General features: G+C 38.8%; 1 protein-coding gene and 1 pseudogene across 6 annotated transcripts in view; one reads left to right on the top strand and one right to left on the bottom strand.

The window, feature by feature from the left end:
• Nucleotides 1-18,014, bottom strand: part of FRYL (FRY like transcription coactivator) — a 307,431-nt gene that overhangs the window by 214,056 nt on the left and 75,361 nt on the right. The window lies entirely within an intron of this gene.
• Nucleotides 9,590-14,710, top strand: LOC125164895 (mitochondrial fission regulator 1-like; annotated as a pseudogene).

The raw sequence follows: 18,014 nt of genomic DNA, 5'->3' as shown, positions 1-18,014 counted from the left end.
AAGTTTTGTACAAAGGTCTCATTCATGAATGAACGAAAATAGCATCAGAGCACAACATTTTCTAATATACTGATGAATGAATATGTATGGTTTAGAATAACTTTCCTATTACATTTCCATGTTGGCATAGAAAAAAAGAAGGAATTCAATTACAAAATTATCACACGAATGTTCTCCCTACTCATCTAGATTTAAACACCAAAACAAAAACTTTAAATAAATGTAGAAGCACACCAGTAAAATCAATCTCCCTAAATCCGGAACGTATTCCAATCTCTAACTGCTACAAATCTCTTGTTGTAACTATGCCGTGCAGAAATGTACAGAAATTGTACATTGAACAAATATCGATTGGGGAGACCTACATGCCAGGAACCAGGGACAAAGGAGTGAATAAAACAGACAAAAATTCCTGACCTCCTGTCACGTTTACACTCTGATAGGAGCTTGAGTTTTTTTGGAGTCGTTCCTTTGAGAATCTGAAAGAACTGCTGAAGGCCTCTCCTTCTAAATGCTCATATATATATCTAATTTTGCAACATATGAACCTTTCTCATCCAATTGTTTATCATGGGTTAAGAAGCCCTGATAAAAACCCTCCTCGTGTTTATTTTCTACTTGCCGTTTATGGTAGTTTCATAATTTTACTATTCAGAGTAAAAAATAGTACTTTTTCTCCTTGAAAATATTTACGGCCTTCAAATTTCAATGTAATGTTTTTTTTTATTTATTCCAATTATACCTCTCACAAATTTTCAGGCTGCCAGATTACCCTTTATCTTTCTAGAAAACTCAATCCTAATGTCTTCAGTAACTTCACCAGAGCAATTTTCTGATTTCATTAATTATTCTCTAGATCCCCTTAAGTTAAAATCTCCCTCCTCCTGCACAGATCTTCTGTTAGTCTTTGAATCAAAGTCACCCTACAGCATCTTTGGAAGAAGATATGCTCAAGAGAATGACAATAAAACCTTAATCACTTAACAGAAACCGTCAGCTAATTAACCCAAAATTTTGGATTTTGCTTGTCACAAAAAGAGAGTGATTCCTTAGGGGGAAAAAAAAAATGGGGGGGAGGGACAGAAAACAGAGGAGAAAGTCTTTTTTATTTAAAAATAACAGTTTCTAGGGTCATTACAGTCTCTAATCAATGTGTTGTACCTTTTATATCTATTATTTTTGAAATGACACAATGGAAATTTCAACTAATTATGATCCTGAGGTCCTATCAGGTAAAATATCAAAGAAATTACATGCAAATTTAATACAGATATTTTGTACATTTTGATAAAACAATTTGCAATAGAAAGGTTGCTGGGCTAATCCAAGCTTTAAGTTATTCAGAAAAATGAAAAAGTAAATGGCCACAAGGTCATAACAGTATATGGCCCCACTTTAAACTCCGGTTTGTCTCTCCTATTTTTTTCTGCTTACGGTCTCTCCAGCAGGCTTAAAGAGGTCTTTTAGAAGAACAATGATGAAAGCAAAAATCCCCCTTGATGATTAGATGACCTATTTCTCCCAAATTTATAGCCCCAAAACATCTTAAGTTTAAGGAGAAATGATCATTTGTCATATGCAATCTCACAATTTGCATCAGGAGCCTTTAACATGTTTTATATTCTTTGATCCAGTAATTTTATGACCCTGTTTTTCTAGGAAGATAATCAGAAATGCACACACAGATTTATCTGCAAAGATGTTCACTGTACCATTATTTCTATGAGCAGAATGCTGGAGACAGGGACAAAACAAAGCACAAGTCGAAAACGATCATCGGGGTTGTGAGTCAAGCCCCATGGTGGGTGTAGAAATTACTATAAAAAATAAATTTAAAAAAAGAGCAAAGAGTAAATGTAGAAGGATAGAATCAAATCGTCAAGGTACTCAATCTCTCCATGCTTTCATTGCCTCATCTACAAAATAAGGATAATTAAACCTCTTATGGTTATTAGGAGAATTAAGTATAAAAGATGAAAAATGTTTGGGGCACCTGAGTGGCTCAGTTGGTTAAGCATCTGACTCTTGATTTCAGCTCAGATCATGATCTCACAGTTGTAGGATTGAGCCCCACATCGGGCTCTGTGCTGAGCTTGAAGCCTGCTTAAGATTCTCACTCGCTCTTTCTCTGCCCCTCTCGCCCACTAGCACATTCTTTCTCTCTCCCTCAAAAAAACAAACAAACAAACAAAAAACATTTAAAAAAAATAAACCTTTAAAAAAAGTTGAAAATGTTTAGTGATTGACACAAAGTATTCAATAAATGTTTATTATTTATTAACTTATATACACTGACAGATGTGCAACACTTCAAAAAAAAGTAATGAAGAAATAAAAATCACTGATAATTCTAACACCTAAGAAATAGCCACTACTAATTCATGTTAGTATGTGGGTTAATTTCCTTCAGGTCTTTCAATATGCCCTAGATGTTTTATAAAATCGGTGTCACATTGTATCATTTCCAGTGATTACAAAATATTATACTATTTTGTAAATATATGCATTTAATCATTTCACTACTATTGAGTGAGGTTCTTCACTGCTATAAATAATATTGCAGTAAATATCTTAATTGGCAGTCATTGTACACATCTTCTAATTTCCCTCAAGAAAGAATCTAGAAACAATTTCTATCTCTTTTTTTATACTAAATATAATTTATTGTCAAATTGGTTTCCATTCAACACACAGTGCTCATCCCAACAGGTGCCCTCCTCAATGCCCATCACCCACTTTCCCCTCCTCCACCCCCCCACCGATCCTCAGTTTGTTCTCAGTATTTAAGAGTCTCTTACGGTTTGCCTCCCTCCCTCTCTCTCTGTAACTTTTTCCCCATCCCCTCCCCCATGGTCTTCTGTTAAGTTTCTCAGGATCCATATAAGAGTGAAAACATATGGTATCTGTCTTTCCCTGTATGACTTATTTCACTTAGCATCACACTCTCCAGTTCCATCCACGTTGCTACAAAAGGCCATATTTCATTCTTTCTCATTGCCACGTAGTACTCCATTGTGTATATAAACCACAACTTCTTTATCCATTCATCAGTTGATGGGCATTTAGGCTCTTTCCATAATTTGGCTATTGTTGAAAGTGCTGCTATAAAAATTGGGGTACAGGTGCCCCCATGCATCAGCACTCCTGTATCCCTTGGGTAAATTCCTAGCAGTGCTACTGCTAGATCATAGGGTAGATCTATTTTTAACTTTTTGAGGAACCTCCACACTGTTTTCCAGAGTGGCTGCACCAGTTTGCATTCCCACCAACAGTGCAAGAGGGTTCCCGTTTCTCCACATCCTCGCCAGCATCTATGGTCTCCTGATTTGTTCATTTTAGCCACTCTGACCAGACTGAGGTGGTATCTCAGTGTGGTTTTGATTTGTATTTCCCTGATGAGGAGTGACGTTCAAAAGTGTCTGTTGGGCATCTGGATGTCTTCTTTGGAAAAGTGCCAATTCATGAAGTGTCTATTCTTCTGCCCATTTCTTCACTGGATTATTTGTTTTTCAGATGTGGAGTTTGGTGAGTTCTTTATAGATTTTGGATACTAGCCCTTTATCCAATATGGCATTTGCAGATATCTTTTCCCATTCCGTTGGTTGCCTTTTAGTTTTGTTGATTGTTTCCTTTGCAGTGCAGAAGCTTTTTATCTTGATGAGGTCCCAGTAGTTCATTTTTGCTTTTAATTCCCTTGCCTTTGGAGATGTGTCAAGTAAGAAATTGCTGTGGCTGAGGTCAGAGAGGTTTTTTTCCTGCTTTCTCCTCTAGGGTTTTGATGGTTTCCTGTCTCACATTCAGGTCCTTTATCCATTTTGAGTTTATTTTTGTCAGTGGTATAAGAAAGTGGTCTAGTTTCATTCTTCTGCATGTTGCTCTCCAGTTCTCCCAACACCATTTGCTAAAGAGACTGTCTTTTTTTCCATTGGATATTCTTTCCTGCTTTGTCAAAGATTAGTTGGCCATACCTTTGTGGGTCTAATTCTGGGATCCCTATTCTATTCCATTGGTCTATGTGTCTGTTTTTGTGCCAATACCTCTACTACAAAGCTGTAAGCATCAAGACAGTATGGTATTGGCAGAATTTCTATCTCAAATAGTATGAAATACACTTGGCTTCATTCCCCCACTGACCTGTACAGAATGTAGACACACACTAGGTGTTCAAAAAAGCTGGGGCGCCTGGCAGGCTCAGTTGGTTACACATCCGATTCTTGATTTCAGCTCACATCATGATCTCACAGTTCATGAGATCAAGCCCTGCATTGGGCTCTGCACTGACAGCGTGGAGCCTGTTTGGGATTCTCTCTCTGTGCCCCTCTCTCTCTGCCCCTCCCCTGCTTATGCTCACTCACTCTCTCAAAATAAAGAAACTTGTTTTTAAAATGCTCATCTGTCTTTTTTCCACATGGGCACTTAAAAGCTATTGAAGGGTTTTTTCATTGTCACCCCTCTATTGTTTTTTGGTACATCTGCTCATCAGGTATTTCGCTTTTTCCATTTAGCCCATTTGTAGGATCTCACTTTTCCTTTATATCACTCTAATATCCCAAACACAATGTGAGTGTTCAGAACTTTAGTAAATTCCCCAACAGGTGAGGATTCTACTGTATAAAACTAGAAATGAAAGTCTGTCTTTCAGAAATACATCCTGAAATATTTACAGATGATGTTTCATGACCAAGGGATTGCATCAAAATAACTGGGAACTGGAAAAAGGGAGTGGGTAGAGATAACAAAGAGTTGATAAATGTTGAGGCTGAGGAATGGGCACATGAACATTCATTCCACTCTTCTCTGTTGAAATATTTTTTTAAACTATTTTTGGTGGGAGGAAACTTTAAATCTTTAAAAGATATAAAATCAATAAAACAATCATAGTTTAGCTTGTACCCTCGGTCTTACAGAATAATCCAAGGGTTATTTTAAAAAAAAGCAAGACGAAAATTATTGAAGCCAAATTCAAAAGGGAAGTAAACAACTACAGTATTTAGAATCTCTCAATTATACTTGCCAGTAATTCCCACAGATAAAAACATACTACAATGCCTTTTTCCAAACCATGGCTTCAGCATACCATGCTGATTCTCCACAACAATATTAGTATTTATATTGTGCATTACAAGAATACAATTATGCCTCTGTATGTGCCCACATGAATATTTGATAAGTAGTTGTATTATGTACTAGTATTAAATAATCCAAATTCTCTTGGTGCTTAAATCACATCTTGGTACTAAGTTAGGCCCATCATAAAACAAAATTTACAGATTAACAGATCCACCAAAGTGGGGTTTTTTTGTACCCAGAGGCAGTGTAATTTAAAAAAACTACCTCACTGCATATCTTTTATTCAGATGAACTGTGGTAAAATACCACCTGTGTATATTTCTACCTGTGTAGCAAACAGTTTACCTTGAAGGAGGTCATGATAATAGGAGAGCACTGTATAAGGAGTAAGTCATCTATCTAGGGATAAGCATATCAATGGCTGCTCCCCAGGTTTAAAACAAGGGTGAAATGGACAGATTAGAGAGTGTTTCCAAACTCTTTGTTGCAATAAAAAAAATACATTGTATATAAATGTACTTATAATACATTTTATATAACAACCCAGTATACGTGTGTGTGTGTGTGTGTGTGTGTGTGTGTATACACACACCCACATGATATACTTGAAATAATAATCTGCAATACACTTTGGTAAATTTCCAAGCTATTTTTAAAAAGTGCTATATTCTAGTCACTACCCACTAAAACAATTTCTGGAATTCATAGTTTTAAATCCCCGGACTTAAAAAAAAAAAAAATGGCCTGCATCTCCTACTGCTTACCAGCAAAGGTGGTGGGAGAGAGTACTCAAAAAGCTACACATTCCATACCAGCCAATCACCTGCCTGCTTCAACTCCTCTCTCCCCTGCACAGAAACGGACATTATTCCATGTCTGGGAAGATGGGGAGGAAGGGGGCAGAAGACACTGAAGAGGGCTGGACATGCACGTGCACACACAACATCCAAGAGAAGAGAATCTCTTAAAGTTCTTCCTGTTCTAAAATTCTGTGGTTCTAAGAGTTAGCTCTGAGAGTAGGAGTCCCTAAAGGGTAAGAATCATCATTGCATCTCCCACAGCACCTAGCAAACTGGCTTCCAAAAAATACTGAAGCATTAAATAAAGATTAAATTCAACTAATAATATGCAAACTAAGCATAAATGCAAAGGTTTCTGCCATTAAATATAGGTTTTCTGCACACTATTAAATGTAAAACTCAGTGCTAATGTACATTATTTGGAAACGCAGAAGCATAAAAATGTTAAAATATACATTGTGTATTTATTATGTATATGTATACAGAATATCTATGTCACAAAGCAAATACTATTCTTGTCATGTTGTCCATAAATGTATAAAAACAATTCACTGTAAAACTATTCTAAAACTCAGAATCAAATTAAACACTAACTTTTAGTTTCAATCTTACCTTTGTTTCTCTACCTGCTTCATGACACATTATTAATTAGCAAGGAAATGAGCAAAACACAGGCCTAGTACATACAAAAAAGAACAGCAGAGGACTGGACAATATACAACTTTCATAATTCAACCACGATTTATAGTACTCCAAAGTTCACCAGTTGTTGGCTCAAATGGTCTCCTCTGCCTTTGTCTTAGAAGGAATATTTTCTCCAAAATAAACTTCAATGATATCAAAGTTTCTTCCTATATATACTAACTTTCAATAAATTATTACAGTTTAATTGAAGTGGGGGGGGGTAAAAAAAAAAAAAGAGTCTACATAAAAGACTTCCAATTCTAAATCCCAGTAAAACCTTTTATAAATAAGGACAATAAAGCCAATCTTTATACCTTTTATATGATATTATAAAATGCCATGTGATGCAATAAAGGACCCTTTCTCATGATAACCTTAAAATTGTAACACAACTCAGGGCGCCTGGGTGGTGCAGTCGGTTAAGCGGCCGACTTCAGCCAGGTCACGATCTCGCGGTCCGGGAGTTCGAGTCCCGCGTCAGGCTCTGGGCTGATGGCTCAGAGCCTGGAGCCTGTTTCCGATTCTGTGTCTCCCTCTCTCTCTGCCCCTCGCCCGTTCATGCTCTGTCTCTCTCTGTCCCAAAAATAAATAAACGTTGAAACAAAAAAAAATTTTTTTTTTAAAAATTGTAACACAACTCACTTTCTTTCCATATGATTTACCTAAAATAAGAGAATTTAGCCAAAATTAACACAATGTCTGATTCTTTTTTTCTTAACGTTTTATTTATTTTTGAGAGAGAAATAAAGAATGCACGCACAAGCAGGGCAGGGGCAGAGAGAGAAGGAGACACAGAATCTGAAGCAGGCTCCAGGCTCTGAGCTGTCGGCACAGAGCCCGACGAAGGGCTCAGAACCACAAACTGCGAGATCATGACTTGAGCCAAAGTCGGATGCTTAACCGACTGAGACACCCAGGTGCCCCACAATTTCCGATTCTTAAATGAGGAAAACGTTTACAAATATATTTTCATTACTAAAAGAATAATGTATTTTAAGGAGCAATTCCAAATTTCCAGTTCTGGTTCGTATTTCTCACCTTTTCCCAGATTTCTAAATTTTAATTACAACTAAAATTAAACATATGTTGAAAAACCTTCATGGAGAAGGATTTGCAATGTCCTAAAGGACAAAGGATTTGAATTTCCTAAATGAAATAGAGAATGTGTATTTGCAGAGGAGAAAGAAAGAAAAATAGGTAGAATGGGAGAAATACAGGATGGGGATTAGCTTCTCTACAAGTTTTCATTAAAGAATTGTTAGAGGCAATATCGAATGATATTTATTGGACCAGTTAATGTTGAGGAGTTTCCATTAGCCAGAGGGAGACATGAACTTAACAGTGACTAATGGTCAACTCTGAGCTTCCAGAATCTGCACTAAGTGATACCGACACAACCACCACCGTCCAGGAGCTTACAGACTAGCCAGAAGAGAGATACATGTTGATGACAAGTTTCAGTGCTTTAAGAAAAGCTACCTAGGGGCACCTGGGTGGTTCAGTCGGTTAAGCGCCACCTTCAGCTCAGGTCATGATCTCACAGTTCTAGAGTTCGAGCCCACGTCGGGCTCTGTGCTGACAGCTCAGAGCCTGGAGCCTACTTTGGATTCTGTGTCTCCCTCTCTCTCTGACCCTCCCCTGCTACCATTCTTTCTCTCTCCCTCTCAAAAATGAATGAATGTTTTAAAAAAAATTTTTTTTAAAGAAAGAAAGAAAGCTACCTAAATGTGTTCAAGCTACAATCAGGTAGAAACAGTCATCAAGTTTAAGTGGAAGAGGAGACAGGGGCGACCTCACCAAGTAAGTGGGGCTCACAACCTCTGTCGCCAGAAGGTTCACTGAATCGACAATCTACAAAGATATGAATGGTTTTGTGCCTCTATTTGAGGACCTGGCTAGCCACTGATTTAAAAAAATAAAAAAATTAAGGCTCAATAAACATGACTATTTCACTGCAGGCCTGTGAGCTGTGACTTCCCAGTGTGACAGGCCCCAAAGTTGGGTGCTATCCTGTATTGTCCTAGTTACACAATGGTGCCTGGCTTTATCCCAGAAATGGTTATCTCGGGAATGCCTCCTCCCCATGTTTATGAAAGGAAGCACTGTGTAGGGTAAGGTTTACACTGATTGACAGTTCCTCTCGCTCTAGAAATTTATAAAAGATAATAAGCAATGTATTCAGATCAAAATCCTCTGTATGGAAAATAACACATTTCAAAGTTAGTAACAAAACAACATTCCAAATGAGTTTGGTCACTATGGATGACCATATAGAACATGCCACAAAGCTTAATCCTTCACATTCCAGTACATCCAGTAACTCTACAAGGACTTGCACACAAAAGTCAAAAAGCCCCACCCCACTCCACCAATAGGCTTTATTCTTTACAGCGGTGAAGTCAGTCTAAATAAATTACAAATACAGAAGGGAAGAATTCAGTTCTGGTTCGCTGTACCCAAAGAAATGGTGCCCTAGAAATCCAAATTAATTAAGTAGCCAATAATAACAATAACAACCACTAATTACTGAGGGCCTACTATGCACAAGGAAGGTTAGGTGCTTTACACGCATCACCATTTTAACCCAAAGAAACCCATTTCTATAAATGTTCAACTTTGCAGCTATGGAAACTGACGAAGCTACTAAATGAATGGCGAAACACTGTTCACCTGGGTTTTCTTCTATTTTAAAATAAGCTGTTATGTGGAATTCTATGAAACAAACTTCTCAAATCAAAATGCAATTATGATTTCAATATATTTTTTCAGAACAAAAGCTAGAGACCTCTCAAAACAAGATTTAAACACAGTTAAGGTAAATTGTGTGTTAATTTCATAAAGAATAAATTTGCCTTACCAAAAGTAAAAACAAAAACAAAAAAAACATGGGGGGGAGGGCAGCCCACTGTGATAGGAAGGGTCATTAGGAAGAGTACCTGATATGAAGGAGTCATGCCTCCAGCCTCCCCTAGTCCCTAGGGCTGCCCAGTAGCTGCCTCACTCTTCAAGTGCAGGAGCCAGTTGAAATATCAGGAATGGAAGCCAATGTGACCATCCCAATCTGGTAAAACAAGCCACATGGGGCTACTCAAAGTGTAGTGAGAAAAACTGGGACCAACCTGCCCCCTGAAGCCATGTCCCTGGGCATCCTTTGAAACCCCATACCCAACATGTCTGACCTGCGTCTAAAGGATGTGCCCCCCATCCCTGCTCTGGCCGACACTGCCTGGAATGCTGTGATGAAGAGGAGATATATGTCCGGGTCAGGAGTGACACGTGGCTCCTGAGGCACACCTGGAAGCCTAGCCCTCTAACTGTCACACAGCACAATGCCTCAGTGCCCAACCTGCGTGGGTCCAAGGTGACCATCTTTCTGACCATTCCAGCACTGCCAGCCCAAAGTCACACCACAGTGCTGCAGGATGAGCTGAACTACCTGCACGGCCAGATTGCCAAGATAGCAGCATCTGATACACCTTCGGTTTCATTAACAACAGATTTCTTATTTCCAGGAAGTTCAAATGTCTCTCCTCCCTTACCTGGTTTTGGATCCTCACTCCACTGTACAACTTCCTTTGCCATTAGTGGCATCACCAAGGAGACCAAGGTAGAGGTCCCTGAGCTACCATTATCCCCCTCTGCTCTGTTCTGCCAGCCCTGAAGGCTGCAAACCACAACACAAACCAACCCACAGCTCGTCTGAAGAGGATGACTGTGTCTCTCTGTCCAAGGCCAGCAGCTTTGCAGACATCATGGGGATCCTGGAGGACTCTCACCAGATGGAACAGAGCCTAGATCTAGCTCTTAGAAAAAAACCTCAAGAAAAAACCTTAATGATAAGAGAGGTAAGTAATCTACCTGATAAAGAGTTCTAAAGTAATGGTCATAAAGATGCCCACCAAACTGGGGAGAAAATGGGGAAAAGAATGGATAAACACAGAACTCCAACAAAGAGATGGAAAATATACAGAAGTACTAAACACAAGTTACAGAGCTGATGAACACAATGACTGAACTGAAAAATACACTAGAAGCGTTCACCAGCAGACTACATGACACAGAAGAAAGGATAAGTGAACTCAAAGACAAGGCAGTGGAACTCTCCCAATCAGAGCAGCAAGAAAAAGAAATGAAATACTAGAAAAATAATGAAAAAAAAGAAAAAAGAAAACATAGCTTAAAGGACTTATGGGACTACATCAAATGGACTAACATTCTTATCACAGGGCTCCCAGAAGAGAAAGAAAGGCACAGAAATCTTATTTGAAAAAACAATGGCTTAAAACATCCCTAACCTGGAGAAGAAAACAGACATCCAGATCCAGGAGGCCCAGGGAGATTCATATGAGCTTAACTCAAAGAGACCCTAAAAGCAGCAAGAGAAAAATAACTTGTTATCTAAAAGGGAACCCCCCCCCCCAATAAGACTATAAATACATTTTTCAGCAGACCATTTGCAGGCCAGAAGGGAGTGACACATGTATTTAAAACGCTGAAAGAAGAAAGCTTCCAGCCAAGCAAAGTTACTCAGAATTGCAGAGAGAGAGTTTTCCAGATGAGCAAAAGCCAAAGGAGTTTATCGCCACTAAATCAAACTTACAAGAAATGTTAAAATGACCTCTTCAAGCTGAAAAGAAAGTGCTAGTCAGTAACAGGAACACATATCAAAGAGTAAATCTCACTGGAAGGATAAATATAATAATAATGAAAATAATGGATTCAGCACTTATTAAGGTTAAAAGGACAAAAGCAGTAAAAATAACTATGATTATAGTAACTAGTTAAGGGATAACTTAGATAAGGCACACACAAGATAAAAAGATGTAGGTCTGTCCAGTCCAAGACCGCTTACTGCCATGGGCTGCTTTCCACTGCTTGGGTGCCTTCTCTAGAGCCAGGACCTTAGTCTTGGCCTTCTATGGGGTGCACAGTGCCCAGTTTCCGGATGCCTCTGGGACGGAGCTCTTAGACAAAGCCAACAAACACCACTTCTTACACAGCCTGGCCCTGCTGGGGGTACCCCATTTACTGCTAGCCTCTAGAACCACTTTATTCTGCACCAGCTTTTACTTCCAGGCTCTGGCCCAGACTTTGGCCCCTGTGCGAGGGAGCCTGCTAATCTTGGGCTGGCTTACCTTGGTTCTTTGAGTTTCCTTGCACTTAATCTCTGGGTACTTTTTTTGAGAGTTGAAGCAGGGAGAAGATTAAAAGAGAAAGGGGACAAAGAAAAAAAGATGAAACATGTGACATCAAAAACACGCGAGGGAGGAGTAACAATGTTGAGCTTTAGAATGCAATCAAACTTAAGTTGACAACTATTTTATCAACCTAAAATAGACTGTTATACATATAACTTGTTATAGTTACAGTTAAACTTAACTACAAAACAAAACCGGTAGTAAATACACAAAAGATAAAGGACCATAAGCATACCACTAAAGAATGTCAGCAAACCACAAAGGGAGAGAGCAAGAGAAGGAACAAAGAGGAGCAAAAACCAGCCAGAAAACAACTAACAACATGGCAATGAGTACATACCTATCAATTATTATACTTTAACTGTAAATGGACTAAATACTACAATCAAAAGACAGAGTGGCTAAATGGACTAAAAAACAAAATCTATATGCTGCCCACAAGAGACTCCTTTAGACTTAAGAACACACACAGACTGAAAGTGATGGGATAGAAAAAGATATTCCATATGGAAACCAAAAGAAAGCCAGGGTAGCTATACTTATGGATATATAACCAAAAACTCAGGGGCACCTCAGTGGCTCAGTCTGGCTCAGTTAAGCATCTGACTCTAGATTTTAGCTCAGATCATGATCTGATGAGGTTGAGCCCCGAATTGGGCTCTGACAGTGCAGAGCCTGCTTGAGATTCTCTCTCTTTCCCTCTTTCTCTCTCCCTCACTCCCATGGTCTCTCTCTCTCTCTCTCTCTAAAATAAATTTTTAAGGGGCGCCTGGGTGGCACAGTCAGTTGGGCGTCTGACTTCGGCTCAGGTCATGATCTCACTGTTCATGGGTTCGAGCCCTGCATCAGGCTCTGTGCTGACAGCTCAGAGCCTGGAGCCTGCTTCAGAGTCTGTCTCCATCTCTCTGCCCTCCCCTGCTCTTGCTCTGTCTCTCTTGCTCTCAAATATAAAATAAAACATTTAAAAAAATTTTTTAATAAATTTTTAAAAGGAAAAAATCGACTTTAAAACAAAGATTGTAACAAGAGACAAAGGGTACTATATAATGATAGAGGGGTCAATCCAACAAAAGACTAGAACGTTTATAAATATTTATGAACCTAATATAGAAGTATCTGAATATATAAAGCAAACATTAACAGACATGAAGGGAGAAACAGCCATATAATACCAACAGAGAACATTAACAATTTTACGTTTTTTTTTTTTTGAAAGAGACAGAGAGAAACAGGCAGAGCATGAGCGGGGGAGGGGCAGAGAGCGAGGGAGACACAGAATTTGAAGCAGGTTCCAGACTCTGAGCTGTCAAGACAGCACACAGCCCGACAGGGAGCTCGAACCTGTGCACCAGGAGATCATGACCTGAGCCGAAGCCGGCTGCTTAACTGACTGAGCCACCCAGGCGTCCCAGCAGGGGACTTTAATACCCCACTTACATCAATGGATAGATCAGACAGAAAATAAGAAAACATCACCTTAAATGACATGTTAGACCCAACAGACCTAACAGATATATACAGAACATTTCATCCAAAAGCAACAGAATATACATCCTCAAGTATGTATGCAACATCCTCCAGGATAGATCAGGTAGGACACGAAACAAGTCTGAATAAATTTAAGGGGACTGAAATCCTATCAAGCATCTTTTCTAACCACAGTGATATGAAACTAGAAATCAAAAACAAAAAAGAAAGAAAGAAGGAAAGAAACCAGAAATCAATGTTTTTTTAAGTAAAAACAAAAGGTGGGGGAAGGAGAAATCATATTATGGCCAACAAATCACAGAGAAGGTTATTTTAAGACTAAGTTCAATCCTCTTCTGTTAATGTCTTCCTACTAACTTAAAAGTCCAAGAACAACTTTATAAAGGAAAGTGACATTCTTCTGTTTCAGCCAGAATTCTTAAAATAATCTTTAACTTAAAATGTTTCCCAAAGATGGATGCTCGCAGTTCAAATGCCAGTGATAATTCAATTGGCTGCAAAATTCGGTGTTAGCAGTCTCTACATTTATAGGGAAAACCTGACACAGTATCCGAGTATCAATTGCCATATCTGTGGTTTCAAATGAAACTTCCTTCCACAGCACTTAAATCATCCTTTTTCTCCTAGGTCCCTGGTTTGCTTCATTTCCTTTAATCTTGCTTTATGTTAAGACAATATTTGGTCCCTGGCTCCATTTAGTGGAGTTCAGGGTCATCAGAATAATGCCCTTGGAATGTTGTCTCTGAACCAACTTCCTAATATAGGTTATGCTCCTGTTCTTAAGAATTTTAATATATCCAAATCATAATGTCCAAATCATAACAAGGCTAGATGTAAATCCTAACTGGAAGATTTATTAGAGTAAAGCAAAAAAGGAAAGAAAAAAATTTTAAGCTTTCTAGAAACCTAACACCAGCTAGAGTATAATAAATAAAAATAGACCTACTTCTGCTACCTTTGTCGAGCCCAGTGGTTTATCAAGCTAGGTAGTGAAGGACACAATGAATAAGACAGATCTATGCCTTTATGGAATCTGAGACTCATCCAGTTCTAGGACCATCTCTCCTCAACTGTCCTAGAAGGAGAGTGTTATAGAAAGTTTCAATATGGTGCAAATGGGACTCATTGCAAAACAATAAGCATGTATCTTTTAATATATCGGACTTCTGTATTAAGGTTGTGATTGTATTTGAAACCGGAGTACTCATGTAGGATTAGAAAGGAGAGGAAATAGAAGTGGAGAGCGCAAAGCTAGGAACTGAGTCACTTCTCCCACCTCATCAGGTTTTTCACCCTCGCTACTGGTTACATAAATCCTATGTGGAATGTAATCTTTCACTTAGGACAATTTTATCTCTTAAGCCTTTCATAAACCTGTCACACCATGAGCTACGTGAAACATTTTTTGTCTTATAGGTTCTCAGTTTGCAAAATAAAAACTTTCATCACTCCAAACTAAATGCAGTATGAAGATCACAGTACCAAGAGAGAATTTGATTCTTACCGATAAGCATCTGCCCTAGTTAATGTTTCAAAGTCATTTTTTTAACAAAATTATATTGCAGAAACTAAGACTTAATTGTCCTAATTTAAGCAAGCTCACTAAAAATTTCCATTAAGATATTTTTCCCTTAAAATAATATAACCAGGGGCGCCTGGGTGGCGCAGTCGGTTGGGCGTCCGACTTCAGCCAGGTCACGATCTTGCGGTCCGTGAGTTCGAGCCCCGCATCGGGCTCTGGGCTGATGGCTCAGAGCCTGGAGCCTGTTTCTGATTCTGTGTCTCCCTCTCTCTCTGCCCTTCCCCCGTTCATGCTCTCTCTCTGTCCCAAAAATAAATAAAAACGTTGAAAAAAAAAATTTTTAATAAAAAAAAAAATAATATAACCAAAACACTTCCCGTTACTTTAATAGCGCTGAAACACCAAAAATTTGTCATGTGACTTTAGGAAATTTACTTTTAAAACAGATTTAGGAGGTTTAGACCATTGCATTTCCAATGACAAAAAGAAATCCCATTGAGGATGGAATTATTAAAATTATTATAATCTCCTGTTTTATTGCATCAATACGTATTAGAGGACAAAAATAGCCATTTAATTCAAGAAGTGATCCAAAGAGACTAAAAGTTACATTAATCTGTGAAAAGTCACATGTAAAACAAATCTATATAAATCCCATGTCCGTTATAATGAGAAAGGACCTCATCAGCACAAGGCATGTGGTACAGTTACACAATACTAAGCTATATTACCAGGCAAAGTGACTTAGTCTCATTTATAGGAGGAAAAGAGAGGGAAGGAGAAAGAAACATGAGAAAAAGAGGAAAACTTGTAAAAATAAAAGAAGATGGACGGGTACCTGGGTGGCTAAGTTGCTTAAGCATCTGACTCTTGATTTTGGTTCAGGTCATGACCTCATGACTCGTGTGAGCCCTGCATCGGGCTCTGTGCTGCCAGTGCAGAGCCTGCTTGGGAATCTGTGTCTCCCTCTCGCTCTGCCCTTCCCCTGCTCATGGGCACTCTCTCTCAAAATAAATAAACTTAAAAAAAAAAAAAAAGATGGAGCACATAAGATCATTTTTTCCAAGTTTGCAGACAGTAAATGATAGGACTCTTCTCCTCACAAAAGAAACATGCTGGCTGGCTCTGATATACAAACAAAATCACATATGAGAATCAAGTATACTAATATTGTCAACATGCAGACTAGTGCTTTCAAGCTAGCAAGATCCCAATAACAAGTTAGCCAAGTATAAGTTTGTCTACAAGACATCTCAGGTAAAAGAAGAGATTTAGATATGCTACATGGTCATGATTTTATTGGCCATTCTCCACCACCATAGAAATCAAATACTGAATGCTCTAAATGTGTCAGGAAGCCATCAAAATCCTCAAGGAGAAAGCAGTCAAAAAACCTCTTTGACCTCAGCCGCAGCAACTTCTTGACTCAACATGTCTCCGGAGGCAAGGGAAACAAAAGCAAAAATGAACTATTGGGACCTCATCAAGATAAAGCACATCCTTTGCTGTGCTTCCTCTGTACAGCAAAGGAAACAATCAGCAAAACTAAAAGGCAACTGACGGAATGGGAGATGACATATCAGATAAAGGGTTAGTATCCAAAATCTATAAACAACTTATCAAACTCAACACCCAAAAAACAAATAATCCAGTGAAGAAATGGGCAAAAAACATGAATAGACACTTCTCCAGAGAAGACATCCAGATGGCCAACCGACACATGAAAAAATACGCAACATCACCCATCATCAGGGAATTACAAATCAAAACCACAATGAGATACCACCTCACACCTGTCAGAATGGCTAACATTAATTAACAACTCAGACAACAACAGATGTTGGCGAGGATGTGGAGAAAGAGGATCTCTTTTGCCCTGCTGTTGGGAATGCAAACTGATGCAGCCACTCTGGAAAACAGTATGGAGGTTCCTCAAAAAACTAAAACTAGAACTACCCTACGACCCAGCAATTGCACTACTAGGTATTTATCCAAAGGACACAGATGTGCTGTTTCGAAGGGGCACATGCACCCCAACGCTTATAGCAGTGCTATCAACAATAGCCAAAGTATGGAAAGAGCCCAAAATGTCCATCGATGGATGAATGGATAAAGAAGATGTGTGTGTGTGTGTGTGTGTATACATATATATACATATATTGCAGAGTATTACTCAGCAGTCAGAAAGAATGACATCTTGCCATTTGCAACTACATAGATGGAACTGGAAGGTACTATGTTAAGCAAAATTAGTCAGAGAAAGACAAATATATGACTTCACTCATATGAGGAATTTAAGATACAAAACAGATGAACATAACGGAAAGGAAGCAAAAATATAAAAACAGGAAGGGGGACAAAACATAAAAGACTCATATATAGAGAACAAACAGAGTTGTTGGAGGGGTTGTGAGAGGAGGGATGTTCTAAATGGGTAAGGGGCATTAAAGAATCTATTCCTGAAATCATTGTTGCATTATATGCTAACTAACGTGGATGTAAATTAAACAATAAATAAATTTAAAAATAAATAAATATGTATAAGTCCCAGACTCCAAAGGCCCAAGAACCTGAAGCTAAAATGTCTGAGGACAGCAGAAGATGGAAATCCCAGCTCAAGGAGAGTGAGCAAATTCACTCTTCCTCTGCCTTTTTGTTCTATTTGGATCCTCAGTGGATTGGTGATGCCCACCCACAGCAGTGAGGGTGGACCTTCTTTACTCAGTCTACTCATTTAAATGCTAATCTCTTCCGGGAACACCCTCACGGACATACCCAGAAATAATGTTTTACCAGCTCTCTAGGCATCCATTAGCCTAGTCCAGATGACACACAAAAGTAACCAACACAGGGAGCCACCATGAGTTTTTGACGAAGTAAGTAATATGAATGGACCTGTGATTTCTAAAAGTTACCTTTAGAAGCATATGGGAAAGAAGGCTGAATGAGCAGGACCAGTTTGTAAACACCTACTGGAGTAGCCAACAGATAACTTTCTGAACTAAGGCTGTGGGAGACACCAACAAAGCACTGAAGTAGAACCGAAAGAAATTCACAACTGAACGAATGGGGGACCATCACTTTTCACAAATACGACCACAGCCTCCTATAAAGTTCTCCCTCCCATACATTGCCCCGCTACAGCTGGGAGTGATTGTTTTACAAACTAAATCAAGTTGCATCTCAAGGCCCTCCACCCCGCCTCCCTACATACCAAACTGGACTTTTCACTTCCTAGACATTCAACTTCTT

The sequence above is a fragment of the Prionailurus viverrinus genome, chromosome B1, assembly GCF_022837055.1.
Source record: "Prionailurus viverrinus isolate Anna chromosome B1, UM_Priviv_1.0, whole genome shotgun sequence".
Classification (NCBI taxonomy): domain Eukaryota; kingdom Metazoa; phylum Chordata; class Mammalia; order Carnivora; family Felidae; genus Prionailurus; species Prionailurus viverrinus.
The sequence above is the reverse complement of the archived record's forward strand: the minus strand, read 5'-3'. Positions and strand labels throughout refer to the sequence as shown.